This window comes from Copadichromis virginalis, linkage group LG6 (assembly GCF_057382275.1).
Source record: "Copadichromis virginalis isolate Kocher_CV1m ecotype Utaka linkage group LG6, C_Virginalis_male_GT1.1, whole genome shotgun sequence".
Taxonomy (NCBI): domain Eukaryota; kingdom Metazoa; phylum Chordata; class Actinopteri; order Cichliformes; family Cichlidae; genus Copadichromis; species Copadichromis virginalis.
Window position 1 is genome coordinate 32,422,360 of NC_140623.1, and position 10,323 is coordinate 32,432,682.

Sequence of the window (10,323 nt, forward strand, 5' to 3'; positions counted from 1 at the left end):
CTGTGTAAACCCCTTCATAATAAGGCAGCCATTAAGTAAAGTAGCTCATGTTGGATAAATAATGGATAAAATAAATAACAATAATTTATAATGATTAAGCCACCTGTAAAACATCATTATGCATCTTCTGAACCAGTGTCATTGATTAAACTTAAATTAATATTGTGTATGTTATTACTGAAAGACATTTATACAATCTAAACAGTACCTGGTCATCCTAATTTCTTTACTTATACTTAAAACTGAAGGTGCAACACAAAAATTCTGGCTTAGCTAGTGATGAGAAATAAAATTTGTGCTAAGAAAAACAGAACAAGATAACTCACAAATCTAAACTGACATATCGACATGACTTGACAGACTGAAATACAAATGCAGCGTTTCCTCAGTCTTTGCTTAATGACTTTAGGGTGGATCTTTTCTTTATAAAAGTGCAATGTTGCAATCAGAATACACAGGATATTATGCAATATTGCTTCTTAAGTAACTTAAACTCATAAGATATAGCAAACACTGGATGTGATGGAGTGCAATCTGTTATCTTACGACAGCCTGTTTATTTCTGTTCCGTCTCAGCAGGTTTCCCTCTATAATGACTGAGAGACTACGGGCAAACAATCCCACAGCCAGTAAGACCTACAACAGATAGATTCTGTGCTGCAACACAGATACATATATTTGTTTGCGCTTTTAATTTTCAGTTAGTATTAACCAATTTCAGAAACCCATGGACAAATTATAAAATGAAAGATGTAAAATTAGCATCTAAAAAGTAAGAAGCACCATCAGCAAGAACAGGAACATAAAAATGTGCAGTTTACTTAAATTCAATGAAATCTAAAGGGAACCCAGGTGTATACACATCAATGTGCTGTTCAAATACACAAACATGTAAAAGAGTGTAATGTGCAAACAAACACAAGCCATGCGCACACACAAACTACCCTAAAAACGTGCTGTCGGGGCTAGTGAACAGAATGCATCACTAATGACATGCAGCAGCCCTCCAGCAAAGCTAAGGCAGAGCAACAGCACAGTGTAATAAACGCACTGCTCCTGCACATACAGTACTGCGATTTGTCTTGCAGAAACATTGACCTCGATACCAGACTGAGGTGGGAGTTCAGAATGAGGTAAGGTCCCAGCTTTAGTAATGACGTCAAAGCGCACATAAAACCCTCTGGAATATTATACTGTATTTGTACTGGAGCTCTTGAGGACAAACTTAAAAGTTGTTTTAATGATAGCCTGAGCTGACCAAGTATTCGCTTTCAGGAAACTGTCAGATTTAAGGTAGAGTGCAGGTGATGAGCTACATGCCTCTGTACATGTAAATTGTTTTTTTCCCTCTTATTATGTTGACCACCCCATTGTCACGTTGGTGACTAATAACACATGTAACTGTTGTGGTTACATGTCGTAATGCTGTTGCTATGTTACACACCTTAGAAGTGGCAGTCACCTTGGCTGTAGCTACATGGCAGCATAGCTAGAATATAGGAAACTCTTTCTACAGCTTCTGCAATAGTGCGATGCTGCCCCACTGTTACACGTCAAACGCACAGAAGTTGGAGAAAATGGGAAACCTGAACATCGGTAACTCAACCCCTCCTAACATCGCTCCTTTGCCTCGTTTAGCTTCTCTCCGTGTCATGCTGCTGATACCGCTGCATCACATCTTATTACAGGTAATTTGGGTGTTTTTTGGGTGGTTTCTGACTTGATTCTTGAAACATTATCTGGAGTTCATACCACTATAATGTGATCAAGGTTGTTGCACATCTGACTCTACCAAGTTATATGACTGTCAGATCTCAGGAGTACAAGTCTACATAACTCGATCATCGATCCAGCAAACAGAAAACTTACTGCAGTTTAAAATATCCGTCTGCCTTCTTTGGCCTCTTTTGAATTCACGTTACAACATTCATGCAGCATGCATACAAGGGTGGCATGGCCATGTGTAATTCTGCATAAGAATTACAGCGTGGATTTGCTTCATTATGATTCTGTCACCAACACTCACCGTCCAAGTCCATTTACTGGTACCGGTTACCTTCAAATACAACATTTCATTAAGGCCAGCTGTGACATGTGCTTAAAATAACATCAAATGATTGCTGAGTGATCCCTGGGAAGCACAGGTGCAAGAAAACCACATGGCTGACTGTCTGGGGTTCTCAGTGTCATTAAAATCAAAACAATAACAACTCTCACTGTGTGCCATATAAACGTCAGCACTGTTTTGTAAGAAGACATTGAGATTCATGTCGCATCTTGTCACACCCTACCACAGCACACAGGCAAATATAGCAAACTAAAGCATGACTAAGGATAACAAATAGTTTCCAAAACAAACTCAAGGTCACACTTGACAGTGCTGATGCTGCATTTTAGTCGAGCACAAGAGTTGAGTAAACAAGCTGACCCACATAGCGATAGGACAGAGGAGCACAGTACAGTACATACCCACACCAACACCAGGTTTCAGCAGCTAGCCGAGGCTCAGCGCACCTACTGAGATTTGTCACAGTGTGTGATGTGACAATACCATGGTGTGCCCCTGTGCGTTTCCACAAGGAGGAACCAAGCCAAGGGCGTGCCTAGCAGATGATGTGGTAAATGTAGCTGTTTGGTCACAGAGGCAATAAAGTGTGTTTCCTAAACAAGGCCAACCGGAGTTCACTCTCTCACACACTTACTTTCACTTCTTTTTTATAAAAAATACTGAAGTCACAAGTTAAACGATATCCAAGAATAAACAAAAAAATTATAAAAAAAAACAAAAAAAACTGTCAGAACCCAAATGGCCCACAAAAATACCACATTCAAATACAGTGGCCAAAGTGACAAGTTCATAACGGGTCCAGAATTTCAAAAAATTACCTAACCGACTTTGAAACAACCAAGCTGGTAACTGGGAAACAAATGCCACAGTATACATATATTTATACTGGCTATATAAATAAATCATCTGATTGTTGCATACAGGCCTGAACTGTGTGCTTTTGTACTGTTTGAACAGGAGTTATGGGGATGTACCAGTCAGGCCAATGCTGAGGTTTTTGTTTAGGTTAATAATTGTTGGACCTTTTGCATCAGGAAAAACACAAACATTGTTTATTAGCTGGATCCCAGAATTTCCATACAGTGTGTGAAAACAGAATTTCAGCTATTAGTCATACTCAGAAATGGCACTAGTGCATCCTTTCCAGATCCCCCGGCAGCAAGGGGATCAACACCCATAATGATGGCATGAAGGCATCCATAGAAGCTACTCACATGACTGGAAACACACGCACACACAGGATTAGGCTCCAATTAGGCTGACATGTACATGCTGTGAGGAATGGATTCAGATGACATTTTCTTCCCTTTGTCAGGAAATATGCGAAATGACACTCTGTTAATTGAGCAGATTCTGTGACCTGGAAGATTTCTCATCTAATCTCCATATTCATGCACAGTAATGGGAAAATGCCCCCCTACACACTCAACCCAGTGAAAACAGCAGTGTGGTTCTGTGACAGTGTTGCAACTACTTGCACTTTAAATTCTGATTACACCCACACATAAGCTACAAGTGCTACAAAGCACTGTTTTACTTTACTTTCTTTTTAGTTGTTTGAAGGGAACCTGCAAAGTAAGAATGTCATTGCTCTGCAGAGCCATTTGTGTTTTGCGGTGTACATGACAATAAACATCTTGAATTTTGGTTCTTGGCAGTTTCCAGTGGGATCTGAAACTTGTTGACCTGTGTAGAGAGACTTTTAATAAAGCGACCACCAGGGGGTGGTTCATAGGAGCCATCGTCTGCCCCGAAAGTTCATTTGGCTCCAAGTCTCCTTCACCAGTGGTCATTGTCTGGCCGCGTTGCCATAGTTCCTATGCTCTAATATCTATGGAAACGCCTTCGAACTGCGTGAGTAGACCCATTGTTGACTCTCTGTCGGGCCTGTCCTCACACACACGCTCACAAAAGAAACTATACAGTGAAACTAATGCTGTAAATATCAACACACATGCACATATTAATAAACACACCTCCCCAAAGCTGGATAGAAGTCATTTCTACTTCACGCTGGGTCAGATGCTTTCAGTAATTCATCCGCCCACAAGTGTATAATAAGGTTATTCTAACCCCACCCCGCTGGGACCTCTGGCAACCAAACAAATGTGTAATCTAAACACCCAGCCCACATGCATATCTCATCAAACAGCAACGTCAGTGGATGCACAAAGGCATAAAACAAGGAACTGTTTGGCTCCGTCTGAGACCTCGGAGTCAGGGGAATCGACGTATAAAAAAAATATGGAAGACTGAGGCAGGAGATTGAGCGCAACAACAATGTAGTTTGTCGAGGTTTTTTTTTTTTTTTTTTTTTTTTTTTTTACACACAAATTATTTTTGGATAATAAATTGATGTCATTGGCTAAAAAGCAGCTATTTTGTTTACGTTACCCCTTGAAGGAAAGTAGGCCAAATAGTCGAGAATGGAAGAGGATAATGTTAATCTCTTGCTCCATTATAGAGCTGGCCTTTTTTTTTTTTTTTCCCCTTTCTTTTTTTTTTTAAAAATGGTAATTTTTTTTTTCATTAAGTCTTCTTCCTTTGCTACTTTATTGGTGCGTATTCTAAAGTGGTTACCCAGTAAATGTTTAACGTATAAGCTTCAACTGCTGAAAAGAACCACAGGCAATTGAAACTATGTGGAGATTTGTACACAGACATCAATGGGACATTTTCATCTACATGACTAGTAAATGTGCTGCCATGGAAACTTGGCCCTGTATTACTGATGGCAAATAGTCTAGAACAAAGCACTAGGGTGGAAATTCCTGTATCTGACAAATATCCTTGCAATTAAACTAGCTTACCCACGCTAGTTGAGCTAGCCACAAGTCCCCCCAACACACAAACATATCCCAAGTTGAAAGGTTTAAAAGGTTGTGTATTTAATGGCCTAATCATTTCAAAGTTATCTAAGCTCATCTTATTGATTTAAAATAAATATAATCCATTATTATCATTACTACTACTACTACTACTACTACTACACTTACTTAGCACTTAGTTCCTCCTACGCCGAGCGGCGCATCGGGCAGCTAATGACCTCCATCGATGTCGGTCAGCGGCAACTGCTTTGGCTTCGTCCCAGGCAATGTCAACGGTTCTCAGATCATTCATAAACGTTCGACACCATCTGATCTTTGGTCGGGGTTGCTTTTTCTTGCCAGTGCATGGGAGCCATGTAATGGTGATCTTGGCCAGACAATAACGGGGTAGACGTCAAATATGGCAAAGCGGAAGCGCAGTCAGCTCTTGAGGTCTTCCTGAGTGAAGCCCAGCAGAGCAATGTCATCCGAGAAGTCCAAGTCGGTGAGATTACGTGCTTCGTGCCAGGGGACACCGATGCCAGCTTGGTCAACTGATCATTGCATGATGAAGTCAGTTACAAACAGGAAGAGGAAAGGGGATAGCACGCATCCTTGTCGGACGCCAGTATTGATCTTGAAGAAATCTGTGCAGCCGTCATCCGTCCGGACGCAGCAGCAGGAGTTGGAGTAGAGACCATGAAAGGCATCTACAAACTGCTGAGGGACTCTATAGTGGCGTAGGATAGCCCATAGAGTCGGCCGGTGGACGCCATCAAAAACCTTCTCGAAGTCAATGAAATTAATAGAAATCTTCCTTTGGTATCCCAATGTTGGTGGTGCTGGTGGTGGTCAGAGGGCCCGGTGGCGCCAGTGTCCGGCAGCCTCGCCTCTGTCAGTGCGCCCCAGGGCAGCTGTGGCTACAATGTAGCTTGCCGTCACCAGTGTGTGAATGTGTGTGTGAATGGGTGAATGACTGAATGTAGTGTAAAGCGCTTTGGGGTCCTTAGGGACCGAGTAAAAGCGCTATACAAATGCAGGCCATTTACCATGTTTGTTCAACAATCATGCGGAGGGTGAAGATTTGCTCGACGCACGACCGGCCACTCCGAAAGCCAGCCTGCTCTTCTCACAATTGTTCATCCACTGCACGTCGTAGCTGATTCAAAAGAACGAGGCAAAGCACTTTCCCGGGTACCGACAGCAACGTGATGCCCCACCAGTTGTTACAGTCATCCAAATCACCTTTCTTTGGAAGTTTGATGATGACACCTTTTGTCCAACATGCGATGTTGACCAGCAGGCGTTTAGGAGTCTTGTAAGGGCAGCTTCCAACTGGGGTCCACCATGCTTCAGCATTTCGGGGAGGATCTCGTGCAGGCCAGCGGCCTTTCCACTCTTGAGGAGTAGAATCAATGTCTTGACTTCGGCGGCGCAGATTTGTCCGATATCAACAGGAAGAAGGCCCATGGAAGGTTTTTGGCCTTGAACAGGTGGAGTGGCTCGGGTTGGTTCAGAGTATCGCAGAAGTGTTTGGCACAGCGTTGGTCTCTTTTCAGCTGCAGTAAGGAGGACGCATCCATTTTTGTCTCGGATTGGGACACAGCGGCCACCACGAGCCCCAGTTAGATCTCTTACAATGCGATATAAGGTTCGGGTATCGTTCCGGTCGGCTGCTTCTTTGTATTAAAATAGATTTGTATTACAAATCTATTTTAAATATCACTGGATTTTAAATATCCCTGGATTTTGGACTGAGAGGCTGGTTGATCATATCACTCAGTCCTACTCAAAACAATTTTCCATTCAGATAACATTGTAGCTCAAATGATAACAATAATAAAAACTTAAAATATTTTAGGTGGTTTGCATTGCTTTCTGTAAAACAAACAATGAGCCTTAAATTTCAGATTTAAAGTCTACAAAGCTATATTGTTCACCTGGGTAATAATACAGCCAAATTAAAATGCCACCGCAATACATTTGCCATCTTGTCTCATTGGGTGTAATAGACACACATACACATGCTTAAACAGCATGGCGTTTCATCCTCTCCAACCTTGTGGGCCTCCATCCTGTCTGACCAAACCCAGAGCAACTTGCCGAAACATGCCAAATGAATGACAGAGAGAGAAAAGTAAATCTAAGATGATAAAATTAAGCCAGCATGTGCACAAACGCACACATTCCCCAACAAAAGGAAAACACTCGAGTCCAAGACTCAATCAATTTGCAGTGAGAAGGGAGAGTGGAGCCACATGTTTTTGATAAGTCCTCTAGCAGAGCAGGGTGAGGTAATGATGAAGTCATCTCTGTCCTCTGGACAGGTTCAAATTCACTGGGCTGTACGCATTTTAAATAGCTTTGGGCTCACAAACACGTATACGTTTTTCTTGTGCAGTTCTGCGCAATAAAAAGACTGCATAAAACATTGAGGTGTGCAGGACGTATTAAGGCCAGGAAATAATAAAGGTGCACTAACATGTGGTCACTAAAGCAGCTCCTAACATAAAAAAAAAACAAAAAACAAAACAAAACAAAAAAACATTCATCAATTACCTTCAGTCTTAATATCTGCCTCCTTGTTTTTCTATTCCCGTTTCCACAAAACATTACCAAGCAATCCAGACTTACTATAGACACGCCTCATTAACGGTCCCTACAGACTGCACCCACTCAACCAGTCACAGCCACTCTGTTATTAAGTCACTTAATCTATGAGGCTGTCAGTCCAGTCCCCCACCACAATGGACATTGTACTTCCTGTGCCTGAGCATTCATCTGAAGATTAACTCAGTCATGTCTTGTGCTATTATAAAACTATTCATAAGAGACAAACAAGAGATCAGCTCAGACAGAAAGACGGCAGTTGTGTTGAACCCAAAGACTCCCTTCTGCTTGGCTCGTAAAGGTTCTACGCAAATGTAACTGTGTGTGCAGAATACAGGTAAACATCATAGGAATTTAATTAAGATGCAATGTAAGTTTAGTTAACAAGCTCCAATTTGCTTTCCACCACTATCTAGCACGAGCTGGTTTACATCACTTTACCAATAATCATTTGACAGAGGGTGAGTCATAAAGTACTGAAAGTCATATTGGTGGGGAAATCCAGTTAGATCACCTGCATGTTGCACCAATGACACCGTACAAGGAAGGGCATACAGTATAGTGATAATAAAGGTAGATGTGCTGGTAGATGGAAATTTGGGAGGAAAAACAGAAATCTTCAAAACCATATCAGGAAAGCATGACCGAGTTGTGTGAAAGCAAAGCTTTATCATAAATTATCTGCAACAAAAGCTGGATAAACTGATAAATGTTAGTCATTTTCCCCCTCCACTCTGTCAAAGCCCAATAATCTGCAATATTCCTCTTCTTCAGTCAACTAACATTAGAACCAAGAGACAGAAACCTCACCATCTCCCCTCCCTTGAGTCTCCAGCAACTGCAATATTCATGGGGACCTTACGAAACACTTGGAGTAAAAAACACAAGAGAAAATTGAGTTTGCATCAGAGAGGATGTGCAGAGGTGGAGTAAAAATAAATATGGAATATGCTCCCCCCGTGCAGTCACTGGTCTGGGTTAAATAGCTCAGTTATAGAAAGTCCCTGAAGGATTTTGAAGTAGGGCCCCTTCGATCTGAGTAAATCAGAGAAAGGGGGGAATACAGTTTTAGATTTCACGTCCATATGGCAAACATTCACAGCTTTTCAAAGAGCTCTGCTGAGCAAAATAAAAGAGGGGAAGAAACAGAAACAAAAAAAACAAAAACCCAACATCAAGCATGTCAGGGTCCAGGCATTTTGGAGTCAATTATCATATTTGTCTGGGTTCGTTTTAGGTTCGGACAACCAGACTTTGGCATGGAAATGGATATCCTTACAGAGCCTTTACAGGTTGTGAAATATCTCATACACAGAGGTGCTGATGAGATGGGGTGACATAAAGGCACAAAGAAAGCGAGAGAGGGATGGAGGAAGCTTTCTTCCAGGCTTCTGAGCATAACCAAAAAAAAAAAAAAAAAAAAAAAAGGGGGGGGGGGGGGGGAATATGGGGGAAATTTAGGGAAATGACAGCAAGCAATGAAATACAAAGGAGGAATGACTATAAAGTCAGCTGCTGACCATTTAACTGCCCTTCACGAAACAAGCCTTGCCATATCACAGTTATTGTGACATAGGGTGTTATTGGCTGTGGGTAGGTATTTTGAACTGCCCCTACAGTGAGTGATATTCACTGTTTATTTAAAGAAACCAGATATGAAAAGATTTTTACTAGCCAGAGGTGCTTCTGCAGGAGAAAGAGCTGCCCAGTTAGACTTCAAAAAAGGCTTTATTGTGGGCAAAGTGGTACTCCCAGATAAAACTGAAGCTTGTCGTTTCCACTTACATCCAGAGAGCAAAAGTTCAACAGTTTTGCAAAAAAAAAAAAAAAAGGGTTTATTTGCTTCTGAACCACAAGTCTTGATTGATGAAAATTTGCTAATAACTCATGTGATTTAAGCTATAAATTTAAAAAAGAAAAAAGGATGTAGCAAACATCACAACAGGCCATTTTTAATGTTCTTACACATTCTGAATTTGGAGATGTCAGACTCAATTTGAAACTTTCTGTAGATGAAAAGAAAACATCCTGATTACAAGGATTTTGTTGTACACTTTTTAAGTATTAGAAACCGGCTAAATGCTAGACATGTGTAGACAGGCATTAGCCATCTCTGAAAACACATACTGTATGTTGAAATTGGGGATGCTCCACATATGGCAGACATTGGCTCTGTTGACCGAAATAAGCTGATCATGATTGGATTAACTGATGACAATGGCTTCTTTCTTTGTTTATAAAGCTTTTATGTCGCATCACCTGCAAGCTGGCTGGATGTTGGATAATGAAGTGATAAAAGGCATAAATAAAAGGGGAGAAAACAAACATTAAAAAGAATACAAACAATAAATTATTAATAAATGAATAAGTTAGTTGTTGTAATTTAAACACTGTTTTTACACTGGTGCAACACTAATAGTAAAGCTGATAAAGGACACTGAGTGCAGGTGCAGAAGGTACTACTATAGTATACTTGACCTTCAACTTTAAAAACTCACTGAAAATGAAAATGTTATAAATCCCTATTATAAAAGGTCAATAAAAGGGCTCCCAAGCTAGAATGTTTTCCACTGTTCGAATGAATAAATGAAAAGCTGTGTAGACCCACGGTACATGTATTATACACCAAACATGTGAATACCTGCAATGAGGAGGTCTCGCGTTAGAAGCAGCCAGTAGATCTGCAGGCGTGCACTTGTCCCCGACCTTCTCTGTCTCCGACTCGTTCAGCTTCAGCTCAAACGAGCAGATGTCCGGTAACTTTCACTGACGTTCAGGCAGTAAGGTGGTGTTGACCCGCTCCCAGCGGGTAGAGCAGGCAGCACGCATGCTGTGGAG

The 10,323-nt window shown here is 41.3% G+C and overlaps 1 protein-coding gene across 2 annotated transcripts in view; it reads right to left on the reverse strand.

The window, feature by feature from the left end:
- add3a (adducin 3 (gamma) a) overlaps nucleotides 1-10,323 on the reverse strand; it is a 104,498-nt gene extending 94,175 nt beyond the window's left edge. For both annotated transcript variants that reach the window (XM_085459909.1, XM_085459906.1), the window contains exon 1: nucleotides 10,127-10,323. The gene's annotated coding sequence lies outside the window, so the exon portion shown is untranslated. The remainder of the gene's footprint in view (nucleotides 1-10,126) is intronic.